Source organism: Trachemys scripta, chromosome 16, assembly GCF_013100865.1.
Source record: "Trachemys scripta elegans isolate TJP31775 chromosome 16, CAS_Tse_1.0, whole genome shotgun sequence".
NCBI lineage: Eukaryota > Metazoa > Chordata > Testudines > Emydidae > Trachemys > Trachemys scripta.
The window spans coordinates 14,512,757-14,533,658 of NC_048313.1; the positions used below are offsets into that span (position 1 = coordinate 14,512,757).

A 20,902-nucleotide genomic window follows, 5' to 3' on the forward strand; every position below is an offset into this window, starting at 1 on the left:
GGCATGGCTCAACACGTGGAATAAGTGTCTACATGGGGAAATTGTTCTGGAATAAGGTAGATTGGGAATTTAAAGCACAACAGCTATTCTGCAATAACTCCCTGTGTGGACACTCAATCTGGAATAAGAGTGCCTGTTTTACAGTTTAGCTTAATCCACTTTGGAATCCCCATTGCAGAATAGATATTCCGGTCAATTTCCTCATGTAAACAAGCCCAAATCTCCTTTCTGGGAATTCCACCCTCGGCAATTTAGGGTTAGGCCTGATTGGAACATGGGGAGCTTGTACTGAGTAGGACCCATTCAGAGCAGAATATTAAAGGTCCCAAACTGGGGTGATCTCTGCTAGGTACCAAGATAGTATGTGTCAGCTTTGAATGCCATGGAGCCTTCATTGGAGAGTCTTCATTATTTAGCTTCAAATAATTAGCAAAGACATTCTAGGAAGCCTAACAATCAGGCTCAGCGTCAGTGAACAGTGACCACTGTAGAATCGCATCCTGCCTTTGGAATTTCCCTGGATACAGACAGGGCCGGCTCCAGGGTTTTTGCTACACCAAGCGGCGGAAAAAAAAAAAAAAAAGCCGCGATCGCCTGTAGCTCCACCGCGCCGCTTTCTTCTTCGGCAGCAGGTCCTTCCCTCCGAGAGGGACCCGCCGCCAAAGAGGCCGACGTGCCGCCCCTTCCCCTTGGCCGCCCCAAGCACCTGCTTGCTCAGCTGGTCCTGGCTACAGACCCACAAGTGCTTGCAGTCCTGCGGGAGAGACAGACTGCCTCTCTATAGGGCTGCAGAAAGGACGCACCTGCCTCAACAGTGGGCTTTGGCATTACATGAGCCACAATGACCTAGGAGGATTAAGCCAGGCTGGGGAGCAGTTTAAATGCAAAGATGGGTTAAAAAGCCCCTCAGCCAAGTGCCCCCCACAGAAATGAACCAGAGACGCAACCCCTCCCTGGGACAGGTAGCCCAGCTGGTACGCTCTGGTAAGTCTCACACAATGCCAGCTCTGCAACCAAGAACATGGTGCAGGGAAAATGCACTGCCAGAGGTCGAGGTCTCAGAGAAGGACCTGGCGTCACTAAGGCTACGTCTACACTACAGAGCCTATGCCGGCATAACCCGCTAGAGCAGATGCAGCTCACACTGACAGAAGGAATTTTTCTGCTGGTATAGGAACACCGTCTCCCTAAACAACACTAGCCATGCCAACACAAGCACTCGTCTGTCGGCGTAGCTGCTTCCATGCTGGGGGGGTTTGCCAGCATAGCTAGGTCACTAGGGCTGTGTTTTTTCACATCCCTGATGGACATCACAGATATTATCATAGGTATCGTGGAATCATAAGACTGGAAGAGACTTCGAGAGGTCTTCTAGTCCAGGCCCTTGCACTCAAAGCAGGACTACGTATTTTCTAGACCACAGTATTATCTAGACATAGCTATGCCAATATGTTTTAAGTGCAGACCAGGCCCAACAGAAAACGCTGTAAAACTAGGCCTCACAGGTGAAATAATAAATATCGCACACAACATGCGCTCAGCGGAGAACACTATGGGCCCATTCATTGTACTGGTTGGTTTCTGTGTTCTGAGCCGGTTTACCGCATCCTTCACCCTGCTGGCTAAGGAGGAGGGGATTACTTCTGTCCCCTAATGGGATAAGCCGCATTTGGGACAGGGAGTTTTTGCCAGTGTAATAGGCTGTGTGGTCAGAAAGAACAGGATTAATGACTTCTCAATGTGAACCACACCAGGAAAGTGGAAAAAGCCATAAAAGTGAGTAATTAGCCACTCAAGCGTCAGTCATTCGTGCCAACTGAGCTTGTATTCCTGACGTTTAGCCAAAATCTTAAGGCCTCGTCCCAGCTAAATTTCATGACGCTTCCCCATCAATCTCCATGAAATTCAAATGAGTCAGTCTCACAAAAGTTAAAATATTGGTTGCTTCTGCCAGATGTTAATATATTATAGCCACAGCAGATGTTATTTACAAACAATATTCAGCATCTCCCAGCCCAGTGAGTGCGAGTGCGTCAGTGTAGTCTGTCTTTCAACCTTGACTCTGCGATCTAATGACTGAAAGCAGGAGACTGAAACCCAGGACTCCTGGGTTCTTTATTCCAAGCCATGGACGAGGAGTGAGAAAAGGGAACCAGGGAGTCAAGATTTCTGGGTTCTGTTCCACTGACTTGTATGTGACATTTGTCCAAGTCAGTTCATTGTTCCGTGCCTCAGTTTCCCCGTCTTTAAAACATGGACACCACCAGTCATCTTTGTAAAGGGCTCTGAGATGTTCAGACAAAAGGGGTTAGAGAAGAATAAGCCGTTGTTATTCTCTGGCTGATAAACTTTATCTTCATGCCTGGCTTGAGTCCCATAATCAAAGAACCCATGTGACAGTCCTACCACTTCTATTAAAACAAAAGACTTGACACGAGCCAACAAACTGTAACTCATGCTGCTCTAGACAATAGCTAAATCTCTTGAAATGCCTCTGGGGCAGATCTGTGTCAACCGATCCATTGATTTTAAGGCTAGAAGGGACCATTATCATCATCTAATCTGACCTCCTGCCTCACACGGGCCAGAGGCCCTCAGCCAAGACTAATCTGTGCACCAAGCCCATAACTTCTGTTTGAGCGAGAGCAGATCTTTTAGAAAACCCAGTCTGGATTTACAGACTTTAAGTGAGGGAGGATCCATCACATCCCTCCCTAAATTGTTCCAATGGCTAATTAACCTGACGTTCAGAAGATAAGAACGGCCATACTGGGTCAGACCAATGGTCCACCTAGCCCAGTATCCTGTCTTCCGAGAGCGGCCAAAGCCAGGTGTTTCAGAGGGAATGAACGGAACAGGGATTCATCAAGTGATCCATCCCATCACCCATTCCCAGCTTCTGGCAAACAGAGGCTAGGGACACTTCCAAGCATGGTTTTGCATCCCTGCCCATCCTGGCTAATCGCTATTGATGGACCTATCCTCCATGACCTTATCTAGTTCTTTTTTGAACCCTGTTATAGTCTTGGCCTTCACAATGTCCTTGGGCAAAGAGTTCCACAGGCTGACTGAGCGTTGTGTGAAGAAAACAACCCAAAACCCTGTGCCTTACTTCTAACGAGTTCCCCACCAGCCACACATCCAGTTCAGGTCTCAAGAGGCTTTAGGAGGTGGGAGGAGCTAGAGCGTCTACCAGAGAAGCAAGTGACGTGGGATACTGGTTTATAACAAATAGCAAGTTTCAGTTTTAAACAGGAAAAACAGCAACTCACTTTAATTTGAAAGTGTGACACAACCCCACCCCCCATAGTTTTATTTAAACAGTTAAATTTGCCAGTAGCAGTAACACGCAATTAACCTGACCACCCCTCCCACGGAGCTGTAAAACAAATTTATTAGGTGGAAGAACAGCACTTAACTGGCAACTCAAAAGGCAGCATGATTTTATAAGGTGAGGCAAGAGAGGGGCACTTTTACCCGCCTGGCTGAACAGACGGCCAAAGTACTTCTGCACAAGAGAAGTGCCCTTTGGTGCACAGCAAAACAGGAAATCCTTCCACCACCCCCAGCCAGCTGGCTGCCAAAGCTGCTGCAAACATGCTCATGTCCAGGCCCCACTGCATCCCCTAAACTATTGCCACCCCCAAGTGTTCAAAAATCATACGCTCACCCAAAAAATCACGAGTGGCTTAAAAATCATGGAGATTAAAATAAACTAAGAAGAATGAATTTTGGTTCTGTTTATTTGCCTTCTAGTTCTGGAGACTTTAGAGTTGGTCTTTTCAAGCTTTTCTCTGCAGCCACGAGGGCTAGACACTTTCTTTTTTTCCCCCTTAAAGGAAGTTGAAATTCTCCCATCATCACCCGACTTCAGGAGCAGGGGCTTTAAGAATATTACAAGCTACTGCAAGAGGTGGCAACTAAGAAGACAGACTTTGGCTTGGAGAGGAGCCGAGTGTTTCACAGAGCAGCTCCACTGCAGCCATGTCATAATGGCACTGACTTGGAGAGAGTTCAGTGACCGTGCTAAACCGACTTCAGACTTGATCGTGGCCACAGGAGTTCACATGTGTTCACACGCGTTCTTCCTGGGAGTCAACATTTTCTCTGCTTGGCTCAGCCCATTGGTATGGCCAGATTTGAGGCCTTTAGCTGTTTGAGTTTTGACAGAGACTGGAGAAACAAAACGTTAAACTAAAAAGACGGGCAGCCTTTCTCTATGGGGGAAGGGGTGCTCATCACTAACTTTGGGGGGATGAAAATTGCTCTACAACAGTGGTTCTCAAACTAGGGCCACCGCTTGTTCAGGGAAAGCCCCTGGCGGGCTGGGCCGGTTTGTTTACCTGCCGCATCCGCAGGTTCGGCCGATCACGGCTCCCACTGGCTGCGGTTCGCCGCTCCAGGCCAACGGGGGCTGCAGGAAGCGGCACGGGCCGAGGGACGGCGGCCCTACTTTGAGAACCACTGCTCTATAACATTTGAATTGTCAAGTTTGGGGGGGGGGGGGGGGATGATGATAAACGTCCTGCTTTCAAAGACCCTGAGCACCCTTTTCTCCCATTGACCAACTGGAGCTGGGGTTGCTCAGCATTTCTAAAAGACAGGTCACAAAGTGAGAGCTGCTAATGGACTGGGATAATTCTCTGCTCTGTTCAGAAAGGTCGGGGTGGTGGTTACAGCAGTCTGAGATTCTGGGTTCAATTCCTGGGTCATCACTTACCCTCTCTGTGTCTCAGATCCCCATCTGTAAAACAGGGATAACAGCGCTGCTCTAATTAGGGTGTTGTGAGGCTAAATGCATTAAAGACTGTGAGGTGTTACAGTGATGGGGGAAATATAGATTAGTTGGAGATCCTTCTTTTCCTTCGTCCTTTCTCTGTCTTGCCGAATAATGCTGCAAGCTCTTTGGGGCAGGGACCATCTCGGGTGTCTGTGTAGTGCTCGGCACAATGGGACCTCGCTCCTGCTTGGTGCCTCCAAGTGCTACCATAATACAAACCAAATAACACCACCATTGCCTTTGGGATCTGAGCACATGAAGCCCGTGTTCGATGCATGGACCCATCTCTTTGGGAAAATCCTATGCTCAGATGAGTCAGAGGAGGAGCGGGGGAAAAAGCTGGGTACATTAAGCCAGACGCTGGAGTTGCATCGTTAAGGGACAGAAGCAGAGCAAAGACACATTATCCATGGGGAAGCAGCAACAGCGATAGTTTCCCACCACTGTAACTGACCCATTTCTCTAGCTGAGCCTGTTTCAAATTGATTTGCGAACTTCTAGAAATAGCCAGGCTTTAAATCGAGGCCAGGAAGATGCTGATGGTACTTTTTGGTTCTCCCGTCCCTCTCCCATTTTCCATCCAGATTCACTACATAAAGGCCACAACGGGGCAGCCTTCTGTCAAACATGAAGATCAAGGGTCACCGGTGACAGAGGTGGTAGGAAAAATGGGTCCTGGCCCTTGTAAAGAGTTCGAGCATCACAATGTTGCCGGACAGCCAGCAAAGGCGGAGAATACTATGAAGGAAACCACCTTGAGCCTCCTTTGCAAAGAACATGAGATCGTTCGAGACCACAATTAAGGGAGAAATCATAAGAATGGCCATACTGAGTCAGACCAGTGGTCCATCTAGTCCAGTATCCTGTCTTCCGACAGTGGCCAGTACCAGGTGCCCCAGAGAGAATGAAAAGAACAGGGCAATTATCAAGTGATCCCTGCCCTGTCACTTATTCCCAGTTTCTGGCAGTCAGAGGTTTAGGGACACCCAGAGCATGGGGTTGCATGGCTGACCATCTTGGCTAATAGCCATTGATGGACCTAGCCTCCGTGAACTGATCATATTCTTTATTGAACCCAGTTCTACTTTTGGCCTTCATGTCGTCACCTGGCAACAAGTTCCATCAGTTGACTGTATGTTGTGTGAAGAAGTACGTCCGTTTGTTTGTTTTAAACCTGCTGCCCATTCCTTTCATTGGCTGACCCCTGGTTCTTGTGTCAGGTGAAGGAGTAAATAACACTTCCTTATTCACTTTCTCCACACCAGTCATGATTTTATGGACCTCAGTCATATGCTCCCTTAGTCGTCTCTTTTCCAAGCCAAACAGTCCGTGTCTATTTAATCTCTCCTCATATGAAAGTTGTTATATACCCCTAATTAGCCCTTCTCTGTACTTTTTCCAACTCCAATATATCTTATTTGAGATGAGGCGACCAGAACTGCACACAGTATTCAAGATATAGGCAAACCACAGCTTTATATAGTAGCACTTATGATATTTTCTGTCTTAATATCTATCCCTTTCCTCATGGTTCCTAACATTGTTAGCTTTTTTGACTGCCCACCACACTCTGAGCATATGTTTTCAGAGAACTATTCACAGTTACTCCAAGATCTCTTTCTTGAGTGGTAACAACTAATTCAGACCCCGTCATTTTGTATGGGTAGTTGGGATAATATTCTCCAATGTGCATTACTTTGCATATATCAACATTGAATTTCATCTGCTGTTTTTTGCCCAGTCACCCAGTTTTGTGAGATAGCTTGTAACTTTTTGCAGTCAGCTTTGGACCTAATTACCCTGAGTAATTGTGTATTGTCTGCAACTTTGCCACCTCACTGTTTACGCCTTTTCCCAGATCATTTGTTAATATGTTGAACAGCGCTGGTCCCAGTACAGATCCTTGGGGGACCCTGCTACTTACCTCTCTCCACTGTGAAAACTGATCATTTATTCTTACTCTGTTTCCTAGCTTTTAACCAGTTATTAATCCATGTGAGGACCGCCCCCTCTTATCCAGAGGGTCTGGCTAGAAAATCTTGCCCGCATGCTCGGGGTTCAGCTGATCGCCATATTTGGGGTCGGGAAGGAATTTTCCTCCAGGGTAGATTGGCAGAGGCCCTGGAGGTTTTTCGCCTTCCTCCGCAGCATGGGGCAGGGGTTGCTTGCTGGAGGATTCTCAGCGATTTGAAGTCTTTAAATCATGATTTGGGGACTTCAACAGCTGAGTCAAGGGAGAGAATTCTTCCAGGAGTGGGTGGGTCAGATTTTGTGGCCCGCATCATGCGGGAGGTCAGACTAGATGATCATAATGGTCCCTTCTGACCTTAGAGTCTATGAGTCTATCCCATGATTCCTTACTTTGCTTAAGAGCCTTTGGGGAGGGACCTTGTCAAAGGCTTTCTGAAAGTCCAAGTACTCTATATCCATTGGCTCACCCTTTCCCGCATGTTATTTCACACCCTCAAACAATTCTTATAGGTAGGTGAGGCATGAGTTCCCTTTACAAAAGCCATATGGGCTCTTCCTCAACAGATCACGTTCATCTGCGTGTCAGATAATTCTGTTCTTTATTGTAGTTTCAACCAATTTGACTGGTACTGAAGAGAGTCTTACCTGCCTGTAATTGCCAGGATAATCTCTGGAGCCTTTTTTAAAAATCAGCATTACTTTAACTATCCTACAGTCAGCTGGTACAGAGGCTCATTTAAGCGATAAGTCACATAGCACAATCTCTATCCATGGAAATCCAGCCAGAAATTAGTCAAAGGCAAGGTGCGACTCCGAAAACATCAATGCCCTGAGGTGCAGCAAAAGCAGAAAGGGGGCCAGATATCCAAATCAATGCTACCTTGGCGTCATTTAGGAAGCACTACCCAGTTATTAGCATATGCACAGAAATAGAACACAGGGGACATACCAGTCTGATCCTAGTGAATGATCTGTGTTCAGTGCCCCACTGCAAAGTGGGGAGAAGAAACCAAAGACCACGCCACAGTTTCACTGATTTTGGCAGGGGAGACACGAGGACAGGCGTGGGCCCCGAAACACTTCATGTTTTTAAAATGACTAGATTTCAAGTTGACGGCAGCCCTTTAAACGTTTGGAAAAGGCTACAGAACCGCTGCTGCTGCTAGATACATACACACATGACCCAACTGAGGTTTGACACAGAGTATTCCAGTCGCGACCCTCCCTTTCGGGAGCCCTGGGATTTTTCACTGTTTTCTTGTGCGTTATTGTATACTGGCTCCAGTCTGCTTTTAAGTATCAAACTGGCAAATCCAGTCACTCCTGAGACACAGCGCATCTACTCCAGCTAGTCCTTCCAGCAATTCAAGCCACAAATTGAGACCTATCTTTTAGGCATGAGTATCCTGCAGCATGTGACACAAAACAGCTGAGTATATTTAATCTCAAGGCAATTGTTTAATGTTTAGCTGTGAGTTTAGGAACCCTGATATTGGGAGCACCCCTCTTTTCAACAATGCAGGAAGAACCAGGGACCCACTGTACGAGAATGGAGAGACTACTCTTCCGTACCCGAAAACAGGAGATAACGGCAGCCGTTCAGGTATAACCCCCACCACGCTCCTGCATTGCCCACGCATCTTGAAAGGCACTACAGGATGGCCTGACCTAACTGGGCTTAACCTTAGATTGCACTGAGAGGGACAACTGACAATTTAAATACAACAAAAATCACCAGTGGCCCATGTTGTGGGGGGAGGGGTTCAAGTTTTGTGCTTTGGGGGAACGGGTCCTTTTTTTGTGCTACTGCAATTTTAAAATATTCTCCTATTTTACATGAAAAAGTTGGGGCTTTTTTTTGGCAAGTCATTAAAAAAAGAAAGATGTTAAGAGGGAACAGTGATACATTTCACCGGCAGAGCTGTGCCGGGGGAGACGCCTGGCTTATTCAGAGCCCTGGAGAATTGCTATATATAAAGTAATGAAATATGTATTATGTCTATAGCACTGCTGGGCATTTTGCAGACAAGCCCAGGAGGAAGCCAATACCCCTGCCCTGAAGAGAGGATGGCTGCCAAGCCAGGAAACCTGAACTAAACTCAGGTGCCACAAGGACTCCTCGTTGTTTAAACTAAGAACGTTTTCCCCTCACTTGCTTTACCGTTTAAATAAGACGGGTTCCTTCGGCAGCACAAGACAGCCCCATTCACTAGGCCTGGGAACATTCAGCCATTCTAGCAATCCAAGCGGCTCAGCACCCTTAAATGCTTTACAATAACCACGAGATGCCCCTGGAAGACCTACAGATAAGGCAAGAACCAGCGTTTGTTTCGGGGGAGGGGTTATTTTACAAATCCACCTGTCTGCAACCCCAGACAACTAATTACATTGGGCTGTGGAAGTGGGAAAATGCCTCTAGTTGCCTGCAGGACACGCCTTAAAGATTCTGACCAAGGTTTCCTTTGCATTCCTCACAACCATTATGTCTACAGCATTCATTTTATGACATGTCGAATAGAAATGAGGGTCTTACAGCAGCTTCCAAACAAGAGCCTCAAAGCACTTTAAAGGCTGCCTACAAACATTTTTTTGATCTGGTATAGGATGACCAGACAGCAAGTGTGAAAAAACAGGACAGGGGGTGGGGGGTAATAGGAGTCTATATAAGAAAAAGACCCACAAATCGGGACTGTTCCTATAAAATCGGGACATCTGGTCACCCTAACTTGGTATAACTAGAACAGTGAGGGGTATGAATTTTTACCAAGATACTGTGGACACAATTATGCACAGCTTTTGCCGCGTAGACCCAGCCTTACATGGGCCAGCGAGTTTGTCCCGCAATGCCAAATCATTCTGGATGTTGCCAGGTTTGATACAAAGACAACAAGCCACACTTTCAAGCAGGATCAGAAGCACGAAGTCTTCCAAACCAGGTCAGTTTCCGAGCCACAAGGAGATATCTCCCCTAATAAAGGGGCTCTGGGTCTAAACTCGGCTCAGGAGAAATGAGGCTCTCAAAGAAAAGGATGTCAAAGCAATCGAAAGATTTTAAAACTTCATTAAAAAATATATAAGAGGGCTGGTCTAACGAGTAGGTGCATCTGCCCACACTCAATAATCAGCGGAGAGAAATTCAATGGGAGTGACTCAATCTGCAGTGCACAAACCCAGTATGCGCTCCCAATACATAATGAAATTGGGCTGTCTACAGACGAAGACATCAGCATGTGCCCTATTGACAAGCCGCATACAAGGGAATCCCAGCATTCTGACACTGCAACCCTCTTGGAAATCTGATCAATGCTTCTGCGGCTGCTACCCACACTCAGGTTCAGCAGGAGAAATCCTCACTTTTGCTTACGAACTCAAAAGCCAGAAGTAGGTCAGGTTGTCTTTTAATCGGGTTCACTAGGGCTTAGAGAACAGGAGAAGGTGCAGGGGATTGAGAAAACGGACATTCTGAACCAAGACAAGAGATTTCCCCCCACACCTTTCTCGGGCACAGTCAGAGAAGCCAGGTCACAGATGGGAGGTTTCCAAAGAGAATGCGGAGTTGCTTATGGTAAACAGCAACCCCAACATCACTTTGAAAGACATCTGACATGGTTCCTTTCCTCCAGATAGAGGAAGAAACCTTCCTTAGCCAATATTCAAAGGGAGAGCTACCTGAGACACTGTCGGGAATGCTCTAATTTGGGGGAGGTTCTGCGTTAAGTCCCTCACCAGGACTTCTGCCCCAGACACACTGCAGTGGCCTAAGAGGTGCCATTCTGCCAATAAGGCACCACCCCGAGGGCCTACCTGCTTTTCTCCGGCTGCTCCTGGCTAGGGAAGGAGCTAAAGATGCGCTACAGAGGGAGTTACTTTCATTTACACCTTCTTAGATGTCACATAGATCTACTGCCACAAAACCCCACAGGCAAGTTCTTCAGGAGCATGGTGAGGTGCCTGTCTCCCACTGTCCGGGGTGTCTCTCTCTCTGTTTTTGATGTTACTGAACCAGGTGCTAACGATTGGGAAATCTCAAGTTCTATCTAGGAATTTATAGGCCCCTCTCCATTCACTGCAGCATCTAAGCACCTTACAAACATTAACAAGTCCAACACTCCCCTGAGATGAGTCAGAAGCATGTTCCCACTTATGCAGATGAGGAAATGAGCAAAGAGAGGGGAAGTGATTTGCCCAAGGACATAGAATCATAGAAATGTCCAGCTGGAAGGGACCTCGAGAGTTTATCCAGTCCAGCCCCCTGTGCTGAGGCAGGACCAAGTAAACCTAGATAAGTCCTGACAGGTGTTTCTCCAACCTGCTCTTAAAAACCTCCAACAATGGGGATCCCACAACCTCCCTCGGAAGCCTGTTCCAGTACTTAACTACCCTTAGAGTTAGCAAGTTTTTCCTAATATCTAACCTAAATCTCCCTTGCTGCAGATGAAACCCATCATGTCTTGTCCCACCTTCAGTGGACACTGAGAACAACTGATCATCGTCCTCTTTATAATAGCCCTGAACATATTTGAAGACTTATCACGTCACCTGCTCAGTCTTCTTTTCTCAAGATTTTAGCCTTTCCTCATTGGCCAGGTTTTCTCAACCTCTGACAATTTTTGTTGCTCTCTTCTGGAATCTTTCCAATGTGTCTGCATCTTTCCTAAAGGTCATCTAGAGCAGAGCTGGGAATTAGATCTAGACTTCCTGATTCCCAGGCTGGGGATAAACACACAAAACCCATCCGTCCTGAAAGCCAGAAGTCTAAGGTGAGGTTCTGACGACCACACACACCTTAGATTACAGGCAGAGAAACATATACATTTTTTAAATCACCATCAGATTAAAGTCTTGTTTTTAAAAAATAAGTTTCCTTACCAACATAATCTTAGTGCATTGAAACTGGACAAGTTTTGTTTTCTGCACCTCCCTCGGCTTAGACAATGAAACTAGACTAGTCATTATTAATAGCCATCGTGTTTATTACGATGGTGCCTAAGGACCAACCGAGAATAGGGCCCCATTTTATCATGTGTGTGTCGGATAAGCACTGTGCACATTACAACACTGCAGAAATAAATAATTCCTCTCTTTTAATTAGTGCTTAAAGTGTGTGAGAGGAAATGGCCAGAGACCCACTCAGAGAAACAGAATTCAAAATCGAGGCACACACTTTAAGCACTGGTTACCAAAGCTGCTGCTCCCAGATTCTGATAGCCCCCCATCCTCTCAGAAACACTTTTTTTCAGACCACTTTAAAGCCATGCCTATAATAGTTCATTTCACTAGGGCTACAATGTTTGGGCTGAAATTGCCAGAGGAGAATGGTTACAGCCAAACAGCAACAACTTTTCACTGAGAACTTTAAAAGTTCATGCAGACACTTGTATTTATCTTAGGTTTTATAATCACTTAACTCTACATTCTAATCCAACCAACACGACATTGTCCCTTTAAATGCCACACCGGGCATCAGCCTGTCAGGGAGAAGCCGGGCACCTGGGTTCCATCCACAGCCTCACTGCGTGACCTTGGGCAGGCCACTTCCCCTCTCTGTGCCTCAGATTATCCACCTGTAAAACAGGGATAACGCTCACCTATTACAGTGGGGGTAGGAGGATTAGTACATTAATGCTGCAAAAGCCCTTTTCAAATCCTTCAATGAAAGGTGCCAGAAAGAGGAAAGTATTATCATTATTCCCCACAACAGCCACTGCACCACGGGCCGCTCTGACTCATGCTGGTTCCCCAGCTCCAAGTTTTAGTGCTTTAAAACCAGCTTCGCCCATCAAGACCCAGCCGAGGGCTTCAGCATTCCTAGGGTTCAGAGAGCTACCTGCCGCACTGCACAAAACAGGAACTCCCTCGGAGCAGCGGAGCTGCCTGAAAACAATGAGCTTTCTAAGGCTTTGGCTACATGGGAATGTTAGACGTGTTATCCAGGTATGACCTCCCACCCACTCCCTCCACATGGACACACTTATTCCAGTATAAGAATGTCCATAGGGGGTGTTTATACTTGTATAACTGATAAAAAAAAATTCCCCATGTACAGAATACTGTGAGCCCTTTGGGGCAGAAACAGTCTTTTCATCCTGTGTTTATACAGCACCTAGCATCACAGAGTCCTGACCCACAGCTGGGGCTGCTAGGTAACAGACAAGGCCTAATTCACTGCTGTACAGACTGTGCAACGTATAAAAACATAACAATGGCCGTACTGGGTCAGACCAAAGATCCATCCAGCCCAGTATCCTGTCTGCCGACAGTGGCCAATGCCAGGTGTCCCAGAGGGAGTGAACCTAACAGGTAATGATCAAGTGATCTCTCTCCTGCCATCCATCTCCACCCTCTGACAAACAGAGGCTAGGGACACCATTCCTTACCCGTCCTGGCTAATAGCCATTAATGGACTTAACCTCCATGAATTTATCTAGTTCTCTTTTAAACCCTGTTATAGTCCTAGCCTTCACAACCTCCTCAGGCAAGGAGTTCCACAGGTTGACTGTGTGCTGTGTGAAGAAGAACTTCCTTTTATTTGTTTTAAACTTGCTGCCCATTAATTTCATGTAGTGGCCCCTAGTTCTTATATTATGGGAACAAGTAAATAACTTTTCCTTATTCACTTTCTCCACACCACTCATGATTTTATATACATCTCTATCATATCCCCCCTTTTCCAAGCTGAAAAGTCCTAGCCTCTTTAATCTCTCCTCATATGGGACCCGTTCCAAACCCCTAATCATTTTAGTTGCCCTTCTCTGAACCTTTTCTAATGCCAATATATCTTTTTTGAGATGAGACCACCACATCTATATGCCGTATTCAAGATGTGGGCGTACCATGGATTTATATAAGGGCAATAAGATATTCTCTGTCTTATTCTCTATCCCTTTTTTAATGATTCCTAACATCCTGTTTGCTTTTTTGACTGCCTCTGCACACTGCGTGGACGTCTTCAGAAAACTATCCACAATGACTACAAGATCTCATTCCTGATTAGTTGTAGCTAAATTAGCCCCCATCATATTGTATGTATAGTTGGGTCATTTTTTCCAATGTGCATTACTTTACATTTATCCACATTAAATTTCATTTGCCATTTTGTTGTCCAATTACTTAGGTTTGAGAGATCATTTTGAAGTTCTTCACAGTCTGCTTTGGTCTTAACTATCTTCAACAGTTTAGTATCATCTGCAAACTTTGCCACCTCACTGTTTACCCCTTTCTCCAGATCATTTATGAATGAGTTGAATAGGATTAGTGCTAGGACTGACCCTTGGGGAACATCACTAGTTACCCATTTCCATTCTGAAAATTTACCATTTATTCCTACCCTTTGCTCCCTGTCTTTTAACCAGTTCTCAATCCATGAAAGGATCTTCCCTCTTATCCCATGACAACTTAATTTACATAAGAGCCTTTGGTGAGGGACCTTGTCAAAGGCTTTCTGGAAATCTAAGTACATTATGTCCACTGGATTTCCCTTGTCCACATGTTTGATGACCACTTCGAAGAACTCTAATAGATTAGTAAGACATGATTTCCCTTTACAGAAACCATGTTGACTTTTGCCCAACAATTTATGTTCTTCTATGTGTCTGACAATTTTATTCTTTACTATTGTTTCAACTAATTTTCCCGGTACTGACGTTAGACTTACTGGTCTGTAATTGCGGGGATCACCTCGAGCCCTTTTTAAATATTGGTGTTACATTAGCTATCTTCCAGCCATTGGGTACAGAAGCCGATTTAAAGGACAGGTTACAAACCATAGTTAATAGTTCCGCAATTTCACATTTGAGTTCTTTCAGAACTCTTGGGTGAATATTATCTGGTCCCGGTGACTTGTTACTGTTGAGTTCATCAATTAATTCCCAAACCTCCTCTAGTGACACTTCAATCTGTGACAATTCCTCAGATTTGTGACCTACAAAGGACGGCTCAGGTTTGGGAATCTTCCTAACATCCTCAGCCGTGAAGACTGAAGCAAAAAATCCATTTAGTTTCTCCGCAATGACTTTATCATCTTTAAGCGCTCCTTTTGTATCTCGATCGTCCAGGGGGCCCACCGGTTGTTTAGCAGGCTTCCTGCTTCTGATGGGTACTTAAAAAAACTTCAAACTCCTTTTCGGCTTTTCTTATTACATTTTTACACTTAATTTGGCAGTGTTTATGCTCCTTTCTATTTACCTCAGTAGGATTTGACTTCCACTTTTTAAAAGATGCCTTTTTATCTCTCACTGCTTCTTTCACATGCCACCGGCAAGTTCACTCTCGATCTATTTTCTCCAGTTGAACACAGGTTTTGGCTATTAATTTGTTTCCAGGGATAACTGCAGCCAATTCCTCGGGGTATGTCTTCACTACCCGCCGGATCAGCGGGTAGCAATCGATCTATCGGGGATCAATTTATCGCATCTCATCTAGACGTGATAAATCGATCCCCGAACATGCTCCCCGTCGAGTCTGGAACTCCACCAGGGCGAGAGGCGGAAGCGGAGTCGACGGGGGAGCTGCGGCCATCAATCCTGTGCAGTGAGGATGGGAGGTAAGTCGATCTAAGATACATCGACTTCAGCTACGCTATTCTCGTAGCTGAAGTTGCATATCTTCGATCGATCCCCCTCAGTGTAGACCAGCCCTCAGAGTCGGGGATCTTTCAACCTTCAATTTGTAAAGTGCAGGTATAGATCTGGAGCCATAACCCACTAACAGCCACTACACTTTTTTTCAGGATTTAAAATAAAAATTGGGCCATTTTGGCTAAAGTTTTCAAAAATGCCAAGTCCCATTTTCACAAGGGACTTAAACACCCTAATAACTGTGGCTCCAAGCGCCTAAAGATGCAGATCGGCACCTAGTAGGATTGTCCAAGCACCCAAATCCCACTGATTTCAGGGGGAGTTAGGTGCCCAGGCATTTCTGAAACTCCCACTAAGTGCCTAGCGACACCTTTAGACCCCTAAATACCTTGTAAATCTGGTCCTAAGTCCCTGTTGAAAGTTTTACCCTTTAAAATTAAATTTTAGTTCAGTTTAATACAGGCAAAGTAGCTCAAATAACAAGCTACATAGCATTTTTATAGCACCTTTCATGGTAGGATCTCAAAGCTCCTGTACAAACATTAAGCCTCCAAACTCCCTTGTGAAGGAGGAACATTTTATTACACCCTGTCACGGAGTATTGGGGGACTCAGGGCCCTGCACCCCCGGCTTCCTGCGATTCACCATGACTCTCAGCCAGCCAGTAAAGCAGAAGGTTTATTTGGATGACAGGAATACAGTCCAAGACAGGTCTTGCAGGCACAGACAACAGGGCCCCCCTCAGTTAGGTCCAGCTTGGGGTCCCAGGGCATGCCAGCCCACCCCCCTTGGGGGGTCAGAGCCATCTCTGCCTCCCAGCCATCTCTCCAGCCTCCTTCCAGCCTGCTTCCAGCACTCTGCCTTCAGCGACCCCTCCCACAGCCTTTGTTCGGTTTCCCGGGCCCCGGAGTCACCTGACCTCCAACCCCCTCCTGGGTTCTCATGTTACAAGCTCAGGTATGTTCCCTTGGGCCGGCTCCCATCCCCCGATGCAGACCATCCTAGTCACACTCCCCTGTCAGCATTCCCACACCCCAGCAAGAACAGTCCCAGTTCGTCACACACCCATAGCACAGATTGCATATCTGAAGAGACAGGTGAAGTGACTTGCCCAAAGTTACCCTACAAATCATTGACAGAGGCAAGACTAGAAGCCAGGTGTCCAGGCTCCTGTTCCCATCTCTAACTGTACCGAACACCACTTTGGCTTAAAGACACGCAGCAGACAGCAGCAAGACACTGCAAGGACGGAAAACTCAACTGCTCTACTCAAACAAGCTGCCAAGTGCAAAACTCATCTGCTGAGCAGCCAGTCAGCATCCCCCAGAGATCTGAAAGCAGAGCAAGGAGACGCTCTGAGCTCGGCAACTTGGGGGCGCGCGGACAGAAAGCCTGGGATGCTGAGGAATTTTGACTGGACATGATTTAGGAGAGGGAAGTCAGGCTGGATCATTAATCCAATCTGTCCCCAAGCCACAGCTATCATGAGGTTTGCATTATCAGCTTTGTGAATGAGCACGCGTGTTGCTCTGACTTTCCGTAGGACCTGGGTTTAATAAAGTAACTGTGATGACAGATGCAAAAAGCTAATTTGAGGCTACTTTTCTTCTCTGCTGCTCCAGGAGTCTGGCTATTATCTGCCTTGACTCTTATTAAAATCCCCAGAGGTCTCAATTCTGCAGCAGCACTAGTTAGTCTAAATTTAGCAAGGTAATGGAAAGAGTTGGAAGGCATGCAATTCATTTTAATATCTGCACCTTTAAAATCACTCGGAAATTAGCTGCCTGGCAACATAAAGCAGTCATCCAGAACGAGAAAAATAATCAAGATATACGCTAGATTATCAATTGATACGGATGCTAATGATCTTAATTAGGATACTCACTTCAAGAGCCTACAATGGCCAAATCTTTGAAAAAAGTGCTTGCCTGCCAAAGCGTGTAGGGAAAACGGCAGCGTTCAGGACATTTTAATAACGTGATGTTAAATTATGGCGCGAGACTGTATCAGCAGCCCTTCTGCCAGTGTTTTCACATGTCACACAAAGTAAAGGTACGCCGATAATCACGTTTATTTGGGTTCCTTATGGACACTGGCCATATACTGGGAAGTCATGTGGCAGGTCTCTCAATGAAAGAATCAACTGGTCCAGTCATTACAACTGGGTTAACCTGCCTGACTCCCACAGAACTCTTGCTACACCAAAGTTATACGCCAAAACAGTTCTCTTACCTTTCATCACATGCAATATACGGACACCCAAAACAGATGGCCTTTCAGTACGAAAGTGAAGACACACACAGAGGTCGTTGCTCCTCTCACCTGACTGGTAACCGGACCCAATTCACAAGAGGGCTACCACACGGAGCGGGAAATGCAAGTAGGGCTCTTCCAAGTCGCGTCCAGGGGGGCTGCTTGGCTCTTCATTAGACTCCGGCTATTAAAGGGAAAGCTCGCTCTAATAACCCACTGCTGAAACATAAGGCTGTCAGACACTCTGAAAAGGGCCCAGCAAAATCTCTACTTCAACTGTAAACTCTTTGAGGCAGGGACCCTCGTTTTGTTCTGTGTTTGTACAGCGCCTAGCGCAAAGGGATCCTGGCCTGTGACTCAGGGCTCCTAAGCGCCATACAACACACACGTAATAAGAGGTTACAGACATACCTCCCAAAAGGCTCTGCAGTTCATCAGCATCTCGCAGCCAGGCGCCAGAAAGGCAGCCAATAGTCACCACCCCACGTTGCTTGCTGGAAACAAGCACTGGCACTTCAGAGTCTGCCAGTTTGCTGCCACAGCGCCAACTCTTTTGTGATATGGTTGTATCTTATTTTAAAGCAGAAAGCGTCCAAGGGCCAAACTCGAGTAACTCCCTCCTCCTTCCCTCCTCATTAGAGCAAGAAACACTGATGGGAAACGTGAAGACCGCAGTGTCTGGCAACTCCAAACAATAACGGCAGGCACTTACACGGTGCCCCTTCCTGCAGTGTGCTCTAATGCCGGCAACGTACGGCAAAGTCCAAAGTATAGCAAAGCACAAAGTACGGAGGCCCTATAGCACCTGCCAGCGAAGGGGTCACAATAAATCATCTAAGGTATAAAATTAAAGTAGTTAGCGTCTTTTCAAAGCTGCTCTCCTCCTTTTTGCTTACTGCTTGTTTGTCGAAGTTTATACAGTAAACAGCACTTGCCCTCTAAAAACATACTGGACATGCCAGGCTTATCTAAGTCAATGCGGACAGCAGAAATAAGAGGTCCTAATACTGAGTCGAACTGTCAGAGCAGGACATTGAGAGTCAGGACTCTTGGGTTCTTTTCCCAGCTCTGTTCCTTGGCACTTTGGCCAAGTCCCTTCCCCTCTAGGGGCTTCAGACTCTCGGTCTGTGATAGAAGGTTCCTGCTTCCCTACCTCACAGGCCTACTAGGAGATTCATTGTTCTTAAGAGCTTTGAGATCCGCAGAGGAAAGAATCTAGAGGAGGATAATGGGCAGTTACTATTGGAGATGTTTCAGAACGGGTTTGGTAAACACCTGCCGGGGGTGGTCTAGGTATGTGTGGTCCTGCCTCAGGGCAGGGACTGGAGTAGACGACCTCTCGAGGGCCCTTCCAGCCCTGCCTTTCTAGGATTAGAAACTAGCATTCTGCAGACTGGAAAGCGCTTTAAGACAGAAGTAACTACTTGACTCTTCATGAATTACGCTTAAACAGCGAAGCTTAAACCACTTCACGACAGGTGGAAAGTGTGCTCCAAGGTCCCTTCTCTCTCTACAGACCTTAATGCCACCACATCAGAGGCCTGGTGCTCCCATTTCATTCCCAATATAACGCAAACCTTCAGCACACCACACCGAGCTGCCGCAGTACGTCACGGATGAACTTCTTACATTTTTATTTTTAAAAAGGCTTGGGCCGACACAAAGGTTAAACACCGCTGGCATTGACAGAGCGTACTTCCAGCCAAGATGAAAATCCACTTCTGGGACTGTGCAAGCAAGCAGAGAAATCGGAACGTCTTCTGTCTTTTGATTAGCTTTGGGCTCTGAAGCCAGGTTATAGGGTCTGACCCTGCGGCCACTGGGGAGCTGTCTCTTGATTTCAACAGGCACCGGATCAGATCCATGCGGATTAAAGCTTCGGCCTCCAGAGAACAAAAATAAACCTTTCTTTGGTAGAAGATTTTAGCTCCCCCAGGAAACAATGATCTGCCTAGCTATGGAACTCTAACATGGAGCAAGTCTTTTATCAACAGCTATGGTCATTCAAAAAAAAAAAAAAAAAAAGTAGAATGAACAATTCTCTACTCTTCCCAGTTTTGACCGGGATACTGCACCAAGTGAATCAGCAGAATGACAGAAATGGATTTAAAATAAATAGAAATCCCAGAGCTGCCCTTTCACTGATGGGTGCACTTAGTATATTCTATAATAAACAGGTAAAAGTTACAACATTAAGCTATATGGTGTTCATTAATATTTTCCACTCTCCTTTGGGACTAATATAAAATATTGAATACAGCCCCAAAATCTAATTAAAACAACTTCCCCGACTGAGCGACCACATTCAGGATCAGCGGAGTTATCCGTTACCGCTGAGCCATGGCTGTTCTCAGCAAACATGTCCAGACTGCTTCTCAAAACATCAAACACTAGGCCAAGATTTACAGAAGAGACTAGTTATTCTGGGAACACAACTTGATACCCCTTAAAGAAAGTGATGGAGGGGGAAAGGTAGACCGGGAGTGCCTGCGCCAAAGAGATGATGGCATCAGGAGAGTATAAAAGTTGAAAGGGGGGGGAACACACTCCCCACATCCTCCCCAGTGGTTTTGCCTACAGATTGCCTCCCTAAGAACCCTTCTTTCTCTGTCTCTTTAGGCTACAAATGTGAAAGTTTTCTAGCAAGCTTTCAAACATTGCAGAGTGCACAATTTTACGCTAATGCAAGAACAGAAACATATCGTCTGGAACTTTGCAGTAAGAGCTTTCCTGTGCTTCTAGTCCAGGTGAACAAGTCCCATGTGCTTGAAGCTGGGAGGTGTATCAGACAGAAAGGAGGACGCTCGAAGGAGATGAAATTTCACATCGCTGATGCTCAATAGGCAACACTTCAGGTATGGCGTGAATGGAGCAATCCAGAGTCTTGTAAGAGAAATTCTAGTCACTGCATCTAACTACAGATCACTAGAAACAACCAGTATGTGCCAAACAGAAGTAAGAATAATTATCGAGCGGGAACCCCCGTCTCAGCAATCTGATCGCACTGTCGTGTGGTTACAGCACTGGACTGAAACTCATGGGATCTGGAGTCGGATCATGACTCGGCTGCAAATTCCTGTATGAACACAGGCGGCTCATTTAGTTTTTCCTGGCCTCAGTTTCCCTTTTGTAACATAAGCCAAACAAATTCTCCTCTCGTCCTCTCGCTGTAAACTCCGAAAAGGCTCCTGCCTTCAAATGCCAAACTGCATCTCCTGCCTCTAAAACTGCATCACCCGATTGGACTTCCTGCTGGGAAATACCACAAAAGACAGACCACAGCCAGTCGCACTGAAGGAGGTATTCAAAAGAACGACAGGTC

The 20,902-nt window shown here is 46.1% G+C and overlaps 1 protein-coding gene across 3 annotated transcripts in view; it reads right to left on the reverse strand.

Moving 5' to 3' along the window:
• Positions 1 to 17,731, reverse strand: part of R3HDM2 (R3H domain containing 2) — a 99,856-nt gene extending 82,125 nt beyond the window's left edge. For all 3 annotated transcript variants that reach the window (XM_034792221.1, XM_034792220.1, XM_034792218.1), the window contains exon 1: positions 17,560 to 17,731. The gene's annotated coding sequence lies outside the window, so the exon portion shown is untranslated. The remainder of the gene's footprint in view (positions 1 to 17,559) is intronic.
• Positions 17,732 to 20,902: the final 3,171 nt, after the last annotated feature.